Raw genomic sequence first — 23,770 nt, 5'->3', positions numbered from 1 at the left:
TGATGTGTGTTGTCCGAAAAATGTGTCATTGGGTAGCTCCTTAAACTGAGATAAGAACAAACACATGGTTTAAAGTGAAGTAATGCTTGAATTAAATTGTGTATTTTCTGTTATGAAAAGGAAGGAAGTTTTTGTCTATAACATTGTTGTTTGTTGCTGTAGATAATTGTCCTTTCCAGTAAACAATGTGAGAAAGGGAAAGTAAGGAAGCTGATGTTCAGTGATGTTATAATGAAGAGGTAATTAGTGATGAAGTAAATAATATAACAACGAATGTAATGGAGTAGTGTGGCAAGGAAAGTGAAGAAGTTTTCATGAAGTAATTAATGAAGTAATGAGGTTTATGAAATAATAATGAAGTGAGTAATGAGAAATATGAGAAGAATTAATTGATGCAGCAACAGTTGCAGCATTGGTTAGGGATCCTTTTTCTTAATTAAATTAATTAATTTCCATTTATTATTCAAATGGTTGTTTTATTGAAATGATGTGTAACAAGTATGTTTATGTTTACAAGATATGTATGAATGATTAGTGTTAATGTCAATTAATAAATCTTTATTTTAGTCTTTCTCATGAAACTACTCTCAAAACACTTTTTTCTTTCCTTTTTTTAGCTGTCTATCAGGTTTTGTATAGAAATTCGATAATGTAATAGGAGTTGTTCAGGAGAAATGATTTTAAGTAGATTCAGAACTTACTTAACTACCTGCCAGACATTTTATGTTATTGGGCAAATGAGCAAAAATTTTGCATAGTGAACTCTTTCCTGAGCTACAGACAGTTTCATTAAGGTTAATAAAAGTCATTTATAGCTCTAGTAAAGTAGCTGCTCTTCTCAAATTGTGATGAATTATGTATGATGCATTTTATTAGAAAATTGTGAATCATGATGGTGGAATTAAAATGCCCATTCCTTAAAGAGGTACCTATATGACATCTGAGGGTGAACATTTTATATTATTCTTATGTCTTGATTTTATGCAAGCAATACTTTCTTTCTAAAATAATCCCATAACATATTACAGAATGGGAATATGCAAAATATGATGTCTCTTAAAAAATTCTGGAACATAGACTACAAAATTCTGTGCTTATCTTTTACTTAGTGTGCATGGTCTTCTTCAGAATACTCTCCACCATAATTGCTAGACTGTTAAAAATGCTGTTTCCATTTCCAGAAGCAGCCTTGGTATGTCTGGTACCGCACACCACAGAATTTGAATCCGCGCCAGACGTCACAGGGTGCCACAGTCGAACACATGGTTCCAGCGGCCAATAGCGGTGCCCCCGATAGAGTACTTAAGTGCCTGCCTCCCACTCAGCCAGTCAGTCTGATCTCGTGTATGTCTGTGGACACACTGCCTCGCATTAGACAGCTTACTTACTTTCTTGTTCTGTGTATGAGTGGACATGTTTGTTAAGTTTCCTTGTTACTCCATTGTTCAATCTTGTTGTTGTTAGTTCTGTCCTTCGTTGGTTGTGTCCATCCTCTCCTGTTGTGTTGTTGTTTGTGGGCCTCTCCGTGGGTACCGCCGTGCTTTCCGTCATTTCAACCCTGCGACTGTCCTGGTCGCAGTTACAACATTATGACGATGAGGATGGGATGGTCATTGTTGATATGGAAATGAAGTTGGTCTGTCTGCTGGAGAAACAGCAGCAGCTCATGCAGCAGCAGCAGCTTCAATTAGATGTCTTACAAAAGTTGCTGCAGTTGCTAACAGACAAAGTCGATGCCCGGGACGCCTTACCACAACAGTCTTAGAGTCCTCGGGTGTTCGATGCTTTCCCGTGTCCACTGTCATTTCCACCCTTTAATCATGCTAAAGAGGACTGGGAAACCTACTTACATCATCTGTAACAACATTTCACGTCTCTTCAAGTCACGGACGAGTCCTTGCAGCGGTCGTTGTTTTTGTCTTGGGCCTCTTTCTCCGCAAGTTGGCACTGTTGTCCAATCCTGTGGCTCTCTCTTTCCAGGAGATCTGCCTTTTGCTGGCAAACTATTATTCCCAACACTACCATGTAGTCACCTCTCAGCTGGAGTTCCACCAGTACCATAAACAGCCTGGTCAATCGTATCATTCCTGGGCCATAAACTTACGGGGTCTCAGCCGTTGATGCAATTTTACGTGCACCAATTAGCAGTGTAAGGCTTCATATGCAGACTCCCTGATCTGGGATGTGGTGGTTCAGCTGGCTCCTGATCTTGAGGTCCATACTGCAGCATTGAAACTTGACAACCACTCCTTGGAAGAGATTCTCCACATTGCCAACTCCTTTGAAATTCCTCAAGCGGCTAACAAGTGTCTTATGGCACAACCGCAGGTGACAGCGATCGTGACGTCATGGCGGGTTCCGCCCTTGTGATGTCGACATCGCCCAGCCAACAGAGGCCAGTGCCGTCGGAACTCCTTGTTGTCTGACGTCTCTATGGCATCAGCGCCTTCGGTCGTCCCTCGTCGCTGCTCACGCGGCCCATCTTGCCCACAGTGCTTTACTGCCCATTCGCGGGCTGATTGTCACCACCGCTGGAAATCGTGCATGCTGTGTAACAAGGAGGGCCACATCTGATCGGTTTGTCAAAGTCGCTTGACTCGTTCTAGTCATGCCCCTTCTGGTCCTCAAGATACCATCCATGCTCTGCAATCAGTCATTCCACAGAATGACCCATCTGCACGGAAGCTTCTCCTCATGCTCCGCATTTTCACAGAGGATGTCAGTTTTCAGGTTGACACTGAGGCCACCGTCTCCCCGATTAATATGGCGACATATACCCGGCTGGGCTCTCCTGCGTTGTCACCTCCCTCTCGCCATTTGGTTGCCTACAGAGATGGCTCCATTCCCCTTCGTGTGCAGTTCATCGTCCAGGTGACGTAAAAGCAGGTTCCCCAGCTCCTTACCCTCTTTGTTGTCGACCATCCATTGGCTTCGAATATTTTTGGTGATGAGGATGGGATAAGCTGTGTAAACTGTTCCAGGAATCGCTGGAAAATGGCCGGCTGTGTGGGCCCGCGAGTACAGGCGCAAGGCGGGTTGGACACCAACCATGGTCGTCGTGGCCCATGGGCAGTGTGTGACGTTGGTGCAGACGTCAAAAGGGTTGGAGCACCGCCGTCATAATCAGCTCTGCTCTTGTGCTGGCACGGGACACGTGCTGCCGCCTCTTTCCCTACCTCCTTCAAGTACAGATGTGGTCCTTTCACTGTCCCTGCCCCCAGTTGCCATCTTCCCATGGGCCTGCCACCAGCCCTCTCCGCCTCCGGGTGGATTGGTGGCTCCCTGCCCCGCCCTGGACTCTGGATCGGCTGCCATGGATACTTCGGGCATCCCTTCCTCCCCACCAGTCGCGGTTGATGCGCCCAGGTCCTCTTCCCACTGTCGCCCACCTCGGCATCGTCTGGGGCATTTCTGCCCCTACGCACAAGTTTCAGGGGGCAGGGATGTGGTACTGCATGCCACAGAATTTGAATCCGTGCCAGACGTCATGGACGTCGAAGACCCCTAGAGGTCTCTGCATCATCACGCCGTAAGCTGTGGCAGCGCCCGCCTCCCGGCCAGCTTTTAGTGTGAGGTTTCCACAGGGGAACACATGGTTCCAGCAGCAAATAGCAGCACCCCAAATAGAGTACTTAAGCGCCTGTCTCTTGCTCAGCCAGCCAGTCTAATCTCGCGTATGTCTGTGGACACATCACCTCGTGTTAGACAGCTTACCTTCTTGGACTGTGTATGAGTGGATGTGTTTGTTAGGTTTCCTTGTTACTCCATTTTTTGATATGTCCTTTGTTGGTCATGTCCATCCTTTGCCGTTGTGTTGTTGTTTGCCGGCCTGTCCATGGGTCCCACCGCACTTTCCATCATTTCAACCCCGCGACCGTCCCGTCGCAGTTACAACAGTATGCATCTTGCTGGGTCACAAATTTTCTTTTATCTCATCTTTTGTTGCAAATCTTCATCCTTTCAATGGGATTTTCAACTTTGGAAATAAAAAAAGTCCACAGGGCCCATGTCTGGAGAGTATGCAGGATGAGACAGCACAATGGTTTCGTTTTTTGTGAAATAGTCACATACCAATAGGGTGAATGTGTCAGTGCATTATTGTGATGTAAGAGCCATGAATTCAGTGACCACATCTCAGACTGTTTCCTTCTCATATTTTGTCACAGGTGTTGCAACACATACTGATAGTACCACTGATTAAGAGTTTGTCCCTGTGGCATGAATTCATGATGAACCAATTCTTCAAAGTCAAAGAAAACTATCAGCATGCCTTTAACATTTAACCTGACCTGATGAGCTTTTTTTTGGTCTTGGAGAACCTTTCCCAATGCGTAACGGAGATTGAATCTTGGTCTTATCATCATAACTGTAGACCCACATCTCACTACCAGTTATAATTCTCTTAAGAAACATTTCATTCTCATTTACATGATCTAAAAGCTCTTCGCAGATTGCAAGGTGAAGGTATTTCTGGTCCTGACTCATGAGCTGTGGGCAAACTTGGTGGCAACACAATCCACTCCAAGGTGCTGTGCCAGGATTTCATGACATGATTGATGATGATGATGATGATGATGATGATGATGATTGGTTTGTGAGGCATTCAACTGCCCAGTCATCAGCACCTTTACAAAGTCTAAATTTTTACACAGGCCAATTTTTATGCAATCCAATCTAGACACTGTCACAAATGATGATGATGATGATGATGATGATGATGATGATGAAATGATGACAACACAAATACCCAGTCCCCTGGCAGAGAAAATCCCCAGTCCCGCTGGGAATTGACATGATTGAAGTGGAATGTTACGCTCTTCTACAATCGCTTGGACAGTCAGTCTTTGCTCAGCATGCACAGTTTCATTGATGTTCCTGACATGAGCATCATCAGTAGATGTCCAAGGGTGTCCTGCATGAGGATCATCTTTAACATCTGTCCAGTCATTTTTAAACCATGTGAACCATTCATGACACTAAGTGTGGCTTAAGCACTCATCACCATAGGCTTCCTGCATCACTTGTTGTGGCTCTGTAAATGTTTTCTTGAGTTTCACACAATATTTAATGCAAAACACATTTGCTCCTCTAACTCTGTCATCTCAAAATTCGCAAACTGTGTGACACAATGTTCTACTCAATACAGTACTGAACAATAACTAACAGACATATAACAATGGAACTTCTGGCAGTTAGACATTAAATATAGGCATGTGCAGGGATGCCAACCATGTTCCACTCCAACACACCACTGGTGCAAAATTATGAATGTTTCAGAATTTTTTTGAACAGACCTCATACATCAGGAGGTTTATTCATTTGCTTACAAGATAAGAAATTTTACTAACAGCAAAAGTAGGTGAATTTAATTGTTTGAGAAGCTCAATATCATGCTTCTTCCAGATGAAGTTTTCATCAGTATGTACACCCAAAACCTTGGAGCATTCTACCCTCTTTACTGACTCATGTTGAAGTACTACATCAATAGTTGGTATGAATATTTATGGTACAGAACTAAATATAGTGTGTGTTTTCAAAATGTAGGGAGAGTCCATTTTTCTGAGAACCACTTTGTAATTTTTGGGAAATGTCAATCACTATCTCTTCTGTTGCTTTCTCTCTATTTTCTGCAAAAAGTACCAATTCTGCTTGTTGAATGTTAAGTGAAAAGTCATTTATATATGTAAGGAATATGAAATTGAACCCTGTGGGACTCTTTTTGTGATTTCTTCCAAATCACTAAAATTCTCTACCCTTCTGGTGTCATTTGAATCATTCAGTACAACATTTGCACTCTTGTTGGTTAAGTGTGATTCAAACCAGCTGTGAGGAAAGTTATCAGTTCCATTAGACTTTAGTTTTTCTGAGAAAGTACCTACATGATCAGTTGCCTTACAAAGAACACAAAAAATGCCAAATAGTGATAATTTACGATTTAAGGCTTGTACTGTTGGATGAATGAACATATAAATAGTATTCTCCATCAAGCAACCCTTCTGGGATACCAACTGTAAGTAAATAGTTTTCACCTAAATATGAGACTACTCTTGAGTACAATTACTTTCTTGAATATTTTGGAAAAATATTTCAGTAACAAAACTAGACAGTAATTGTTTAAGTCTGGCCTGTCATCTTCTTTATGAAGAGATTTAACAATTGCATGTCTTAACTTGTCTGGAAAAATTTCCTGTGCCAGTAATGCATTATTTATGTACCAGTATATCATTAAAGACATTACTTACTAAGTCTGAACAACTTTTCAAAACTCTGTCTGAAATTCCATCAACATCACAAGAGCTTTTGGTTTTTAGAGTTTTTATGATTCTATTAATTTCAGTGAAGCATACTGGTGCTACTTCTAGCTGCTTGAAGTTTTGTGGAATGATGTTTTTAATATGTGCTCTTACTTCTTCAATTGAACCATTTAATCCTATTTTGCTGCTACATTTAGAAAGTGATTGTTAGATATATCTGCAACTTGTGAATTATCAGTCACAACATTGTCATTTAGTTTAACTGTTATGGAATCTGTCTTTGTAATAGTTAATTTGTGTTAATGCACTAAATTGGCTAAAGAGCTGTAAGTAAAGAAGTAACTGATGTAACAGGTACTAGCAAATGTTAAAATATGATCATGAACAAGACGGTATTATTCTCACAGTGCAATAACATCTATGTATTTTTGAGGAAACTCTGTGAGAACTTAAGTAAGACTTATGATAATGTGGTAAAGACAATTCAGAAACAATGGGAATACTGAAAATGTCCAATCGAATTCTTTAAAAATGCCAAAAGAGATAACAATTATTGAACCATCCATAGTAAATAATGATAATACCGCTGCAGATCTTTGCTCAATTTACTGTTGTGCTTACATACTCAGAGTCAGATTCAGAATTTTTATCATCCCATAACTTACAAAGTCAAATCACATATCTGATGTAGTGGGGACTCTTCAACATTACATTTACTTTTCAATTACAATTTATTACAAAAATAACATATCAAGACTCCAGATTACTTGTATTACAAAGTAATATACAACAGCATCTACATAGTGAACATATTTTTACAATAATCTATTTGACACAAAACTTAACACAAGCTTAATTTACAGGTGATGTGTCTGTGCTCAGACTTCCACATCATCATTCATAAATTCTTCTAAGGAGTAATAACATTTCTCCACTAATAACTTGTGCAGCTTTGATTTCAGTTGCCCTAGCTCCATTATGTTTATTTGTTTCTGTTTTAGCATGTTGTAGATTTTCATGCCCATATATTCTGGGGTTGGTGCATATAACTTTGACCTGCGAGTAGGAAGCATGAAGTTTGTCTTATTCCTAGTGCTGTATTGATGCTTAAAATTGTCATCTGTGAATAAAGAAGGATTACGTATACAAAAATAATCAGTTCATAGATGTACAATCAGGGGGCACTTAATATTTTTAGATTTATTAATAGTGGGTGACAAGATTCATTTGGTCTTGCATTATACCTACTTCTAACAACCGATTTTTATAATTTTAATATTCTAATGATTTTGCTTGTATTACCCCAAAAGATGATGCCATACCTTATAACAGCTTCAAAATAGCTGTGATAAACTACTTTTCTTATCTCCATGCTAGCTTAATATGACAAAATCTTCACAGCAAAGGTCAGGCTGTTTAACTTGTTGGCTAAGTATTCTATATGTGAAGACCAGGATAAATGTTGGTCCAAATGCATTCCTAAAAATTTAACACAATCTGATTCTTTCAGTTCCTGGTTTCTACAGGTAATATGAATTTCATTTATCTTAGAGTTTTTAGTTTAAAACTGTAGTAAATGTGTTTTCCCAATATTCATTTTTAACCCTTTTAGTTGGAACTAGTTTTCTAAACTGTCTAGTAGATTTGTGACAGTTGAGGGAATTGCTCTGAGTGATTGCCTTCAATGAGGGCAGACATATCATCAGCGAATAAAGCTGAGTGTGAATTTATGTTTAGTGGCAAGTCATTTATGTAAAGTATGAGGGTCACTCCAAAAGAAATGCACACTATTTTTTTTTAAATCCATCTTTTATTCTACATGTTTGAAAGTTTTACAGTGTGTAGATACATCCTTCAGGAACAATATTTTCATTTCTCCACATAATTTCCACCCCTCTCAACTGCCTTGGCCATCTTGGGACCAGCGCCTGTATACCCGCATGGTAAAATTCTGGACCAACCTGATGGAGCTACTGTTTGGCAGCATGCACAAGGGAGTCATCATCTTCAAACCTTGTTCCATGAAGAGAATCTTTCAGTTTCCCAAAGAGTTGATAGTCACATGGAGCCAGGTCGGGACTGTAAGGCAGTTATTTCAGTGTTGTCCATACGAGTTTTGTGATCGCTTCCATGGTTTTTTTGACTGACATGTGGCAGAGCATTGTCGTGCAACAGTAAAACATCCTGCTTTTGCCGATGTGGCCAAACATGACTCAGTTGAGCTTGAAGTTTCTTCATTGTTGTCACATATGCATCAGAATTTATGGTGGTTCCACTTGGCATGATGTCCAGAAGCGAGAGTCCTTCGGAATCGAAAAACACGGTAGCCATAACTTTTCCAGCAGAAGGTGTGGTTTTGAATTTTTTTCTTGGGTGAATTTGCATGATGCCATTCCATTGATTGCCTCTTCGCCTCTGGTGAAAAATGATGGAGCCATGTTTCATCACCTGCCACAGTTCTTCCAAGAAATTCATCTTCGCCATTCTCGTACTGTTCCAAAAGTAATCTGCGTACTATTTTTCTTGTTTCTTTGTGAGCCACTGTCAACATCCTGGGAACCCACCTGGCACAAACCTTTTTTAACGCCAACACTTTCAGTATTCTGCAAACACTTCCTTCCCCCATCCCAATGTAGCATTACAATTCATTCACTGTGATGTGTCTGTCAGCAGTCACCAACTCGTTAACTCTCTGCACATTGTCTGGAGTGTGTGCAGTACAAGACCTGCCGGTGTGAGGACAATCCTCAATACTATCATGCCCACTTTCATCACATAACCTGCTTGCCCACTGACTAACAGTACTGCGATCGACAGCAGCATCTCCATACACCTTTTTCAACCTCTTGTGGATGTTTCCCACTGTCTCATTTTCACAGCACAGGAATTCTACGACAGCACGTTGCTTCTGACGAACATCAAGTGTAGCAGCCATATTAAAGACATGGTGTGATGGCACCACTCACGGGAACAGGTTGACCTAGGTTTGAAAACAAGCAGGAAGGATGTCTCTACACACTGTAAAGCTTTCACACATGCGGAATGGAAACTGTATTTTTACAAAACTAGTGTGCATTTCTTTTGGAGTGACCCTCATAAGAATAAAATTGGTCCCAGAATTGAGCCTTGTGGAATACCTTGTGAAATAATCATCCATTCAGAGAAGAAATTTCCCTTACTTGATCATATAACTACTCTTTGTTTTCTCTTTGTGAGGTATGACCTGAACCACTCTAAAATATGACCTCCAATTCTGTATTTTTCATTTTATACAAGGGCAATTGATGGTCTACAGAATCAAATGCTTTTGTGAGGTCACAGAACAATCCTGCACCTTTGTTAGACTTGTCTATGACAGAACAATTTTTTTTTTCACAAATTCATTTATGGTGTCTGTTGTGTTTTTGCCTTTCTGAAAGCCTTATTGATTATCTGACAGTGTGTTTGATTTTCCTATAAATATTTTAATTTGCATTACTACCACTTTTTCAAATATTTTTGATAAAATTGGGAGAATAGAGATTGGGCAGTAGTTCCCCATATCTTCTCTTGAGGCTTTTTTGAACAAAGGTTTTCCTCTGCCTGCTTCAGGTCATCTGGAAAGTGGCCTTCTTCGAGTGATTTATTGATTATTGAACAGAGGGGGTGAGCTATTATTCTGGCAGCTGATTTAACTACTTTAGTAGGTATGCCATCCCACCCTGCAGAATTTTTGTTTTTGAGCTGTAATATAGTGTTCTCTGCATATTTGGCTGAAATTTTTTAAAATTTGTTAAAGTATTCTTCTGCCTACTGACCTAATTGTAGTTTTTTGGTATAATCATTTACATCTGCAACTGATTTTGATACATTTATAAAAAAATTGTTAAAAGATTCTGAAATCAGGGCAGAATTTGTTATAGTTTTATTTCCCTTCTTAATTTTGGAGATAACTTTGCTGTTAGTTCTCATCCCCTGTTCTGATTTTATGACAGACCAGACTGCCTTTGATTTTGTTTCATGAGCCAAGATGTATTTATTGTTTACCAGTTCTTTTGCAGCTTTCACTGCCCTTTTAAATAAGTCTTTATACCATTTGACATAATTTATGAAAACAGGGTCTTTGTTGTATTTCAACTCCTTGTGCAGTTGTCTTTTCTTCCAACTGGATATTTTTATTCCAGTGGTGATCCAATTTAGCTTATTTGACACCTTAGTGTGGAATACTCCAAGTGGAAATATTTAATTAAATACATGTAAGAAACTTTCTAGAAACTTGTAAAATTGTACAGAGATTGGAGTACTTTAAATGTAAATTGTGATTAATGTGTTTTGTACTTACGACGTGCCATGGAAATTGGGAAAGTAAATGGTTCCCTTCCATGGTATTGCAGAATATGTTCAGGTGATAGGGGAAGAGCTGAACAGGAAGGGAAGATTAGATCCCATAAGGCTGTACTAGATAGTGTTATGGAGAAATTGATGAGGTTAAGGGGGGAGAGTGTGAAGAGATGTGGGGAAATAGTAACAAGGAACAGGGGCCACAGAACGAGAAATGTATCTGTGGTTTCATCATTGGCACAAACAATAGATTTGCCTAGCTACCTCAGTTAACTAAGGAAGATGCTCCAGTATGTGTAAGTGTAGTCAGACTCAACAGACTTTTACCAGGATGCCAGCTGTTTCAGAAAAGTAGAAAGTAGGAGGGAAATGCTGTTGTTATGTAGTAGCCATGAAAGAGGTGTGGGCCAGATCTTGCAGGAAAAATTAGATGACAGGTACAAGGTCACAAGTTTTTTTAAGCCAAATGCATGTCTTACCAAATGATAGAGGATGTAGGATATTGTGCAAGGGTTATACAAAGCAGGATCATGTTGTGGTAGCAGGTGGAGAGGGAAACAGTACTGCTAGGGATCAGGGCAACAGTATTGAGTGTGACCTGGTAAAAATAGCTTCTGCAATGAACCATACAAATATTGGCTCAGTTCCTGCTTTCATGCAAGGATTTCAATGTAGATTTTCTGAATGAGTCTGATAGAAAGCTTGACCTTGAACTATTACCTGTAATTTCAATTTGATGTCAGTTATTGATATACCAACTCAGGTGGTACAGGAAAGCAGGATGTTGATAGGTTAAAACTATGTGCCAGACAGACTCAGACTTGGGAACTTTGTCTTTCGTGGACAAGTGCTCTACCAACTGAGCTACCCATGTATGGCTCATGACCAGTCTTCTCAGCTTCAATCCTGCTAGTATCTCATCTCCTACCTTCCAAACTTAACAGAAGCTCTTCTGCGAGCCTTGCATAACTAGCAATTCTGGAAGAAAGGATATTGTGGAGACACGTCTTAGCCACAGCCTAGGGGATGTTTCCGGAATGAGATTTTCACTCTGCAGTGGAGTGTGAGCTGATATGAAACTTGCTGACAGATTAAAACTGTGAAACGAGGTACAGGCAGAATTGAAGCTGTGAGGACAGGTCGTGAGTCGTGCTTGTGTAGCTCAGTTGGTAGAACACTTACCCATGAAAGGCAAAGGTCCCACATTCGAGTCTCAGTCTGACACAAAGTTTTTGAGAAATTTTGAGAAAACCCACTGTATATACAATTCTGTAAAGTAAATGGCATAAAACCATTGATAAATATAGATGATGAAAGAAGTCTGTTGCTAAGGAAGAATAGTCAAAATCTCTGGCTGTGTGCACTGATGAGAAATTGAATTGGAAGAAATACATTGATGATTTGCTGAAACAGTTAACATATCAATAAATCAGCCTACTATGACAGTTTTCAGTAAATGCTTTCCTATGGCATCATATTTTGGTATAATTTATTATTAAGAGGAAAAGTATTCATTGCTCAAAAGTGTGTAATCAAAATAACAGCTGGAACCCACCCAAGATCACCTTGCAGATGTTTACTTCAGGAACTCGTCTTTCCCTCTCCTTCCCTCTTTCCTGATGAGGCAACAGTTTGTTGCGAAAGCTTGAATTTTGTGTGTATGTTTGTGTGTCTGTCGACCTGCCAGCACTTTCATTTGGTAAGTCACATCATCTTTGTTTTTAGATACACTTACAAAATTTGTTATTAATAACCTACCCCAGTTCAAAAATAATTGCAGAATGCATAGTTACAACACTAGAAGAAAGGATGACCTTCACTATTCTGGGTTAAATCTGACTTTGGCACAGAAAGGGATGAATTATGCTGCCACAAAAATCTGTGGTCATTTGCCAAAAAGCATTAAAAGTCTGACAGATAGCCAAGCAACAGTTAAAAACAAACTGAAAGTATTTCTGAATGACAACTCCCTCCACTCAATAGATGAATTTTTAGATATGAAGTAGTAACTGTAGAAATATAAAAAAATTAATTAATTACATTGTGTAAAGAAAACTTATGCTAAACTGACACATTCCACATCATTACAAAATGTTGTATTCCTGATCTATGGAACAAGTATTAATGTAAGATGATGGAATGTATACTTTTATCATCAGTGAAGAAGACTTTAACTGACTGGTAAGTTTTTAATCTTGTAAGTGTTAGGCATGACAAGACATCATGCAAAATAGTACTAATTGTTTTACCCGAAAACAGCTTAGAGAGAGAGTTCAGATGCTCTTTCATGAAGGAAATATGTAAGAACTAATAAGAAGGAATAGTCCTGTTCTCTTTGAGAATGTCCATATAGAAATTGGCATAGTTACCTTGAAGCAGTTGCAACAAATATAATTACTTATGTATAAAGGACAGCTAAACCAAGTAGAAAGGTTTAAATGTTTAGTGAAGTAGATAAATGACAGTCATTTCATATATTGAAGAGAAAATTTATATCTGGGCAGGGGCATGTAGAGCAACTGTGGTTCAAGTTTAAAGATTAGCTCATCAGTCACTGGATAGATACATATCTACTACAGCAGCCTAAAGAAAGTCTAAAGAAAGAGTGGCTATTCCAGAATAGTATAAAACTAAGCATAGAGCTATCGCTAGATATATGTTAAATGAACCCATTGGGCTACCAAAAAAAAAACAATGCATGAAGTCTGCAACCAAGGCTGTACTGAGGGCGTGGTGAGATGGGCCTGCCTATGAGGAGATGCCTTACATTCCAGACTGTGAATAAAAATACAAGCTGTTGTCACAGTATTATTTCTACAATTTCATTTTGTTCAACAAATGTCCACAGATGCTGCATGCGCAAGCCACTGATCTTCCACAATGGAGTTCTTGCTGCTACTTTGGTACAGTGTTATAGGACCTCAAAGGCTCACACATGGGTGCTGAATCATATTTACTGTTTGCCCCAAAAACTTCCAATTTTTGCTGACTGAGATTGGGACGAGGCTATTTCAGCAAAAGTTTTCAAACTATCTGATGGATAATAAGAGAAATGGAAAACAGGTGTCACATGTATCTCACCATATGATCTCACTTTTAATTCCTGTCTGGGAAAGCTCTGTATCTGGCCTTGAAGAATTTGCATCTGAATTTGGTGCCAAACATTGCAGGGATATTGTTACTTTGGAATTAATTAAAATTGAAAGAAGTGATGAAGAGCACTGGCATAGATTTCCATCTGAATATTTTGAAGTATTTTTTTTTCAATGTATTGATTAAGAGATGCCTATCCAAACATCAAATTGGCTTTGAGGATACTTATATGAATACCAGTGACTGCATTACCTGATGAATGCAGTTTCAGTAAATTAAATTTGATAAAAAACTGCTTAAGATCAAGTATGTGTGAAAGCAGACTATTAATTTCAGCTGTCTTTTTGAGATAAGTTAACACAGCTTCTATACTTGACTTCAGTGCCATAATCAGTGAGTTTGATTTGCTCAAAGCGAGGAAATACAAAATGAAACTTTAATAGAAACACCTTACCTGGCAACAGATATTCACTTAGTTCTTACTTATTGCCCTTTTTTCTTTGAACTGTAATTAGTATTTTATGCACTATTAATAACTTAAGAGGAATAAATAAAATACGTTTTTAATTATACATAATACCAAAATTAATGTACAGTCACTGCCATAAAAATATAACCTGGCAACAGATATTCACTTAGTTCTTACTTATTGCCCTTTTTTCTTTGAACTGTAATTAGTATTTTATGCACTATTAATAACTTAAGAGGAATAAATAAAATACGTTTTTAATTATACATAATACCAAAATTAATGTTCAGTCACTGCCATAAAAATATAGATTTTATTTTACTTGAAATTTATAGAACACTTATACAATTTGTAATTGATTTACTACAGTGATAAGTTTAATTTATTGTACACAGCATTTTATATCAGCATAGTTCATTCGAGTAAAAGTTTTCAACAATTTTTTTTTATATAAAAATTATGTACAAAATTATAAAATTGAGAACTATGAGTACAAAAATTGCATAAAGCTTATGTCATTATCAGAAGTTAATGGCTTGCTGTAGTGCTACCACATAGGCCCATGATTCATGAAGACAAAAGGTGAGTCAGTATTGTGTGTCTGTATAAAGTGAATGGAAATGCAGGCTCCCGTGACATCTACGGAGAAATGGTATTGGATATTGATACGATATTTCAGGAAAACATGATGCAGCACCCACCTCATGGTCTCATGTCCTGAGAGTGCAGTATCTGGCTCATGGAGCGTATTACATTATTGTGAGATCTGATCTCTATTTGTGAACTACATACAAACCACTGTGATACCATGCATGCAGCCATTAAAGACTGAAATTCCCAACTGTGTTACATTAGATTCACCTGTGTTGTTGTTGTGGTCTTCAGTGCAAAGGCTGATCTGATGCAGGTCCCCATACTATGCTATTCTGTGCAAGCCTCTTCATCTCTGAATAACTACGGCAACTGTTTCTGAATCTGTTTACTGTATTCATCTCTTAGCCTTCCTCTCTGATTTTTGCCTCATCACACTTTCCTCCAGTATTAAATTGGTGACCCTTTGATGTCTCAGAGTGGATCTTATCAACCAATCCATTCTTTTGGTCAAGAAGTTTGCTTTCCAAATTCTATCCAGTGCCTTCTCATTAGTTACATGATCAACCCATCTGATATCCAACATTTTTCTGTAGCATCACATTTTGAAAGCTTCTATTCTCCTTTGGTCTAAACTGTTCATTGTTCACATTTCACTTTCATACCTGGCTACATTTCATACAAATACCTTCAGAAAAGACTTCATAACACTTAAATCTATGTTTGATTTTAACAAAGTTTTCTTCTTCAGAAATACTTTCCTTGCCATTGCAAGTCTACATCTTATATCCTCTCTACTTCAGACATCATCAATTACTTCATTGCCCAAATTGAAAAACTCATCTACTACTTTATGTGTCTCATTTCCTAATCTAATCCCCTTAGCATCCTCTGATTTAATTTCACTACATTCCATTATCCTCATTAATGTTGGTCTTATATTTTCCTTTCAAGGCACTGTCCATTCCATTCAACTGTCCTTCTAAGTTCTTTGCTGTCCATGACAGAATTCTGATGTTATTGGCAAACCTTAAAGTTTCTATTTCTTCTCCCTGACCTTTAATTCCTACTGCAAGTTTTTCTTTTGTTTCATTTACTGATTCTTCAACATACAGATTGAATAGCATCAGGGATTGGCTACAACCCTGTCTCAGTACCTTCTCAGCCACTGTTTCCCCTTCATACCCCTCGACTCTTGTAACTGCCATTTGGTTTCCGCACAAGTTGTAAATAGCTTTTTGCTTTCTGTATTTTACTGCTGCCATATTCAGAATTTCAAAGAGTATTCTAGTCAACATTGACAAAAGCTTTGTCTAAGTCTACAAATGCTAGAAACATAGTTTTTTCGTTCCTTTACCTATTTTCTAAGATAGGTCATAGTGTCAGTACTGCCTCACATGTTCCTACATTTCTCTAAAATCCTAACTGATCTTCCCCAAGGTTGCCACAAGTTTTTCCATTCTTCTGTAAATAATTCATGTTAGTATTTTGCAGCCATGACTTATTAAACTGACAGTAAGGTAATTTTCACACTTGCCAGCAAATGCTTTATTTGGAATTGGAATTACCACATTCTTCTTGAAATGTGAGGGTATTTTGCTTGTATCATGGGGATCTTGCATACCAGATGGAAGAGCTTCATCATGGCTGTCTCTCCCAAGTCTATCAATAGTTCTGACAGAATGTTGTTTACCACCAGGGCCTTGTTTTGACTTAGCTCTTTCAGAGTTCTGTTAAATTCTGCTCACAGTATCATATCTCCCATCTCATCTTCATCTACATCCACTTCCCTTTCTATAATATTGCCTCCAAGTTCATCTCCTTTCACTTATTATAACTGAAGTTCATTTATTTGTATTATGTATTTGCTTTAGTCACTGTGCTAGTTTAGCTTCCTTTAAAGTACCTCAAGTTCTTTTATTTGTATACTGTATTTTGCTACTACCAAGTTCATTTATTTGTATTTCTTGCTACCACCAAGTTCATTTATATGTATTTCCATATTTCCTTGATCACTTTGTTAAGTTAGCCCCATTTAGCATACTCCAAGAACATTAAAGTTTCTCATGTTGTCTTGATAAACTGTGCAGACTGATTGCACACACATGGTGATGGACACCCCTCTTGTGTACTCATAACGCGTTCATGAGTGTTGGGATTTATCAGACCTTTGACAGAGTTTTTGTTGTTACAGATTTTTGTGGTACCTTACCTCTGTTAATGTCTTATGTAATTAATTATGCCTGTTAACGCTCCAACAAAAGAAATTGTTTTGTATTCAGACACCTTTTGTCACATTGTTACTGTAATTTACCCATTTGTTTTACACTCCTCCCCAAGCAAACCCATGAGATCAGCCTGTTATGTTCCAAGAGGAACACAATTCCTAGAGGAAAAATAAGTACAAACTATTCATGAAGTTAATTTGTTTGTGGGCTTGTGTACTGGTTAACAAAATGAATAGAGATGAGGGTAGGAGTGAGACAGAAGTGGAAGCTGGAGGATCCATTCAGGACATGGCTGAGACAGGTGAAATCATAGTCAGCAAAGAAACAGTAAAAATGATATTTTGCAGTTAATTTGGGCAAAAATAGAGGAAATTAAGACAGATAACAATAGTAAATTAGACAAATACAAGATCAAGTAGACCAACTTAGTAATCAAGTTTCAGAACTAAAACATGGGTTGTCTGAGGGGTTAAAAAGTGTGAATGAAAAAGTCGATGTTTCAGAAAATAAATTTATTGTTTTGGGTAATGGGTTGATAGTTGAGTCAGCAAGACAATCAAAGAATGTTGATGATGTCAGAGCTGAACAGAAGGCCATAGTGGAAAAATGGAACAAAACATCACCAGTCTTAAGCAAAAAATTTTAAATGTTGAAAACAACTTGCAAATTAATGTAACTGTTTTAGATCAAAACATTTCAGCAGTTCATGGAGATTGCATTCACAAAAATCATGTACAAACAATGGTATTGCATCGTCCAACACCCCTATCAAAGTTTTCCATCAGACAATTTACATCCAGTGGATTTTCTAAACCACTGTAGAGATAGCTTTGTGTCAGGAATGAATGACAATCAAAAAATTAAATTTGTTAAAAGATGTCTTGAAGGCAAAATTTTATCATGGGTAAATTTAAATATAAGTCACTGGGAAACAGATGAAAGTTTCGAAAAAAGTTTTTAAAATAAATTTTGGTCAGAAGTTGAACAGGTGTGAATCAAAAGTGAATTTTTGAGTGGTCCTAATTATAGGAATTGTGACGGTACTTTGAAAGAGTTTAGTAAGAATCAACTAAAAAAATTAACACACTTTGACAAACCATTTGATGAAATGACATTAATTGATGGACTTAAAAGGAGATTACCAGAAAGGTTGCAGTGGGTTTTAGTACACGGACTTGACAGTTCTCTTGAACAATTTTTACAATATGTTGACAGGCTGGATAGGGTGGCAGAAAGAAGTATGTACATAATAATTGGAATGGTAGAAATCACAATGTGAGTAATTACAGAAACAGAGATAATTGTAACTTCTATCAGGATCAAAGTGTTAATAGAGAAATTTTGAATGTCAGCTGGATAGGAATAATGGGGCAACCATTGGCATTTTAATAGAAGAAACAACCATAGAAGTAACTACTTGGGAAATGGCAGTTCCCCTAAATGAAGGTCCATAGTTTTGGAGTGAGGAAACATAACAAGCACAGGACCACTAAGTTACACTTGAAATTAAAGCTTAATAACAGTGTTAATTGAACAGAAGGAATATGAGATTTCTCATTTATGTTTTTATAAAAAGTTTTGGGATACTATGTTTAATTATGGCGATATAAATGCTAATCATAAATCAGAAGAATAGAGTAGTGAGAATTGTGGTGTAGTATGTACTAATGACTTCTTCCTCTGGGTGGAAAACAGTGTTATTGATGTATGTAAATCAGGTGACCTCCCCCCCATGAACCATGGACCTCGCCATTGGTGGGCAGGCTTGCGTGCCTCAACGATACAGATAGCCGTACTGTAGGTGCAACCACATCGGAGGGGTATCTGTTGAGAGGCCAGACAAACATGTGGTTCCTGAAGAGGGGCAGCAGCCTTTTCAGTAGTTGCAGGGGCAACAGTCTGGATGACTGACTGATCTGGCCTTGTAACACTAACAAAAATGGCCTTGCTGTTCTGGTACTGTGGACAGCTGAAAGCAAGGGGAAACTACAGCCATAATTTTTCCCCAGGGCATGCAGCTTTACTGTATGATTAAATGACAATGGTGTCCTCTTGGGTCAAATATCCCGAAGGTAAAATACAAGGTGTGGCTAGAAAAAAACCGGACTAGTACTGGTGAAACAATAAAACGAATGCAATAAAGCTGAAAGTCGCGTGGCCTGTCACGTGACTCTCACTCCGCCTACTGCTCGAGTTTCATCTGCCTCCTGCACTTAGTCTGCCCATGGCGTCTATTTTAAGTAGTTGACGTTTTGTCTGTGCATCGGAAAATGTTGAGTGTACAGAAAGAACAGCGTGTTAAATTCAAATTTTGTTTCAAACTAGGAAAATCTGCAAGTGAAACGTTTGTAATGTTACAACAAGTGTACGGCAATGATTGTTTATCATGAACACAAGTGTTTGAGTGGTTTAAATGATTTAAAGATGGCCGTGAAGACACCAGTGATGACACTCACACTGGCAGACCATTGTCAGCAAAAACTGATGCAAACATTGAAAAAATCGGTAAACTTGTTCAACAAGATCGCCGTTTAACAATCAGAGCAGTGTCTGAGTTAACAGGAGTTGACAAGGAAAGTGTTAGGCAGATTCTTCATGAAAGTTTCAACATGAACAAAGTGTGTTCAAAAATTGTTCCAAAGTGTCTCACAATTGAACAGAAGGAACGCCGAAGAATGATTTGTTCTGACATCCTGGAAAACATTGAAAGTGATCCCACCTTCTTACAAAATGTTATTACTTGTGATGAATCATGGTTTTTTACTTACGATCCCAAAACTAAAAGCCAATCGATGCATTGGAAAACTCCTGGTTCTCCACGACAAAAAAAAGCACCAATGTCAAAATCGAAATTCAAGGCAATGATGATTGTTTTTTTTGACATCAAAGGGATTGTGCACATTGATTGGGTACCAGAGGGACAAACAGTGAATCAGCATTACTACATTAGCGTCCTGGCTACCCCATGTGAGCGAGTACGGAGAAAACGGAACGATTTGTGGAGAAAAAAGTCATGGATCCTTCACCAAGACAATGCCCCAGCTCACAGTGCGTTGTCAGTGAAGACATTTTTGGCAAAACACAACATTCCCATCTTAGATCATCCACCCTACTCACCTGATTTGGTCCCCTGTGACTTTTTTCTTTTCCCTAAAGTCAAGTCAGCTTTGAAAGGAACTAGATTTGAGACTGTTGAAGCAGTAAAAGAAAAAGCGACGGAAGTAATGTATGGACTTACCGAAAATGATCTGCAGCATTGCTATGAACAGTGGAAAATTCGTATGGAGCGGTGTAGAGACCGAGGAGGAGAGTATATTGAAGGAGATAAGATGAAATTGTAAATAATTGTAAATAAATGTTTTTTCCAGCATCAGTCCGGTTTTTTTCTAGCCGCACCTCGTAGTTCCCCATTTGGATCTCCGGGCGGGGACTGCTCAAAAGGACGTCGTTATTAGGAGAAAGAAAACTGGTGTTCTACGGATCGGAGCGTGGAATGTCAGATCCCTTAATCGTGCAGGTAGGTTAGAAAATTTAAAAAGGGAAATGGATAGGTTAAAGTTAGATATAGTAGGGATTAGTGAAGTTCGGTGGCAGGAGGAACAAGACTTTTGGTCAGGTGAATACAGGGTTATAAACACAAAATCAAATAGGGGTAATGCAGGAGTAAGTTTAATAATGAATAAAAAATAGGAGTACGGGTAAGCTACTACAAACAGCATAGTGAATGCATTATTGTGGCCAAGATAGACACAAAGCCCACGCCTACTACAGTAGTACAAGTTTATATGCCAACTAGCTCTGCAGATGAAGAAATTGATGAAATGTATGATGAGGTAAAAGATATTATTCAGGTAGTGAAGGGAGACGAAAATTTAATAGTGATGGTTGACTGGAATTCGAGAGTAGGAAAAGGAAGAGAAGGAAACATAGTAGGTGAATATGGGTTGGCTGTAAGAAATGAAAGAGGAAGCTGTAGAATTATGTGCAGAGCATAACTTAATCATAGCTAACACTTGGTTCAAGAATCATGAAAGAAGGTTGTATACATGGAAGAACCCTGGAGATACAAGAAGATATCAGATAGATTATATAATTGTAAGACAGAGATTTAGGAACGAGATTTTAAATTGTAAGACATTTCCAGGGGCAGATGCGGACTCTGACCACTATCTATTGGTTATGAACTGTAGATTAAAACTGAAGAAACTGCAAAAAGGAGATGGGACCTGGATAAACTGAAAGAACCAGAGGTTGTACAGGGTTTCAGGGAGAGCATAAGGGAACAATTGAAGGGAATGGGGGAAAGAAATACAGTAGAAGAAGAATGGGTAGCTTTGAGGGATGAAATAGTGAAGGCAGCAGTGGATCAAATAGGTAAAAAGACGAGGGCTAGTAGAAACACTTGGGTAACAGAAGAAATATTTAATTTAATTGATGAAAGGAGGAAATATAAAAATGCAGTAAATGAAGCAGGCAAAAAGGAATACAAACATCTCAAAAATGAGAAGTGCAAAATGGCTAAGCAGGGATGGCTAGAGGACAAATGTAAGGATGTAGAGGCCTATCTCACTAGGGGTAAGATAGATACTGCCTACAGGAAAATTAAAGAGACCTTTGGAGAAAGGTGAACCACTTGCATGAACATCAAGAGCTTTGATGAAAACTCAGTTCTAAGCAAAGAAGGGAAAGCAGAAAGGTGGAAGGAGTATGTAGAGGGTCTATACAAGGGCGATGTATTTGAAGACAATATTATGGAAATGGAAGAGGATGTAGATGAAGATGAAATGGGAGATATGATACTGCGTGAAGAGTTTGACAGTGCACTGAATGAACTGAGTCAAAACAAGGCCCCCGGAGTAGACAACATTCCACTAGAACTACTGACAGCCTTGGGAGAGCCGGTCGTGACAAAACTCTACCATCTGGTGAGCAAGATGTATGAGACAGACGAAATACCCCCAGACTTCAAGAAAAATATAATAATTCCAATCCCAAAGAAAGCAGGTGTTGACAGATGTGAAAATTACCGAACTATCAATTTAATAAGTTACAGCTGCAAAATACTAAAACGAATTCTTTACAGACAAATGGAAAAACTGATAGAAGCCAACCTGGGGGAAGATCAGTTTGGATTCCATAGAAATGTTGGAATACCTGAGGCAATACTGACCCTACGACGTATCTTAGAAGAAAGATTAAGGAAAGGCAAAAGCACATTTCTAGCATTTGTAGACTTAGAGAAAGCTTTTGACAACGTTGATTGGAATACTCTCTTTCAAATTCTGAAGGTGGCAGGGGTAAAATACAGGGAGCGAAAGTCTATTTACAAGCAAATGGCAGTTATAAGAATCGAAGGGTATGAAAGGGAAGCAGTGGTTGGGAAGGGAGTGAGACAGGGTTGTAGCTTATCCTCGATGTTGTTCAATCTGTATATTGAGCAAGCAGTAAAGGAAACAAAAGAAAAGCTTGGAGTAGGTATTAAAATTCATGGAGAGGAAATAAAAACTTTGAGGTTCGGTGATGACATTGTAATTCTGTCAGAGACAGCAAACGACTTGGAAGAGCAGTTGAATGGAATGGACAGTGTCTTGAAAGGAGGGTATAAGATGAACATCAACAAAAGCAAAATAAGGATAATGGAATGTAGTTGAATTAAGTTGGTTGATGCTGAGGGAATTAGATTAAGAAATTAAACACTTATGGTAGTAAAGGAGTTTTGCTATTTGGGGAGCAAAATAACTGATGGTGGACAAAGTAGAGAGGATATAAAATGTAGACTTGCAATAGCAAGGAAAGCGTTTCTCAAGAAGAGAAATTTGTTAACATTGAGTGTAGATTTAAGTGTCAGGAAGTTGTTTCTGAAAGTATTTGTATGGAGTGTAGCCATGTACGGAAGTGAAATGTGGACGATAAATAGTTTAGACAAGAAGAGAATAGAAGCTTTCAAAATGTGGTGCTACAGAAGAATGCTGAAGATTAGATGGGTAGATCACATAACTAATGAGGAGGTACTGAATAGAATTGAGGAGAAGAGAAGCTTGTGGCACAACTTGACTAGAAGAAGGGATCGGTTTGTAGGACATGTTCTGAGGCATCGAGGGATCACCAATTTAGTATTGGAGAGCAGCGTGGAGGGTAAAAATCGTAGAGGGAGGCCAAGAGAAGAATACATTAAGCAGATTCAGAAGGATGTAGGCTGCAGTAGGTACTGGGAGATGAAGAAGCTTGTACAGGATAGAGTAGCATGGAGAGCTGCATCAAACCAGTCTCAGGACTGAAGACCACAACAACAACAAATCAGGTGATGATTGTATTGGATCTGAACTATGTGATATTTTTGATGCAGATGTGAATGAGAGCTGTAAAATAACTGAGGTTGATAAGTCTGAGACTGGTGGCTTATTGCAAATGAATGTAGGTGAGGTAAGTGACTTTGAAGGAGATGAGACTTGTATTGATAGTGATGTTGTTAATGAGGTAGTTTTCGAGGAATATGATGATGCTGAATATCAGGTATTTTTGGAGTATAAGAGTAAGAAGTTTCTGAGTTATTTGCAAATGATGTTGACAATACAGGTAAGGTAAGTGTTATATTTGGTTTGTAAGTGAGAGTCCTTGAATACCAGTCATTAATGTGATGCCGAGTAATGATCCACACAGTATAGGTGAGGTATCTGTGAGCCTAAAAAATAAAGGTGAAAACTGTTTGAAGTTTGTTTGGGACCAGACTGAGGATAACATAGATCAATGTGCATTCTGGAGTAAGTTAGCTGCGGTTAGTCAGAATCTGCATCCAAATTGGTGGATTGAAGTGA

This window comes from Schistocerca piceifrons, chromosome 7 (assembly GCF_021461385.2).
Source record: "Schistocerca piceifrons isolate TAMUIC-IGC-003096 chromosome 7, iqSchPice1.1, whole genome shotgun sequence".
Taxonomy (NCBI): Eukaryota; Metazoa; Arthropoda; class Insecta; order Orthoptera; family Acrididae; genus Schistocerca; species Schistocerca piceifrons.
The sequence above is the reverse complement of the archived record's forward strand: the minus strand, read 5'-3'. Positions refer to the sequence as shown.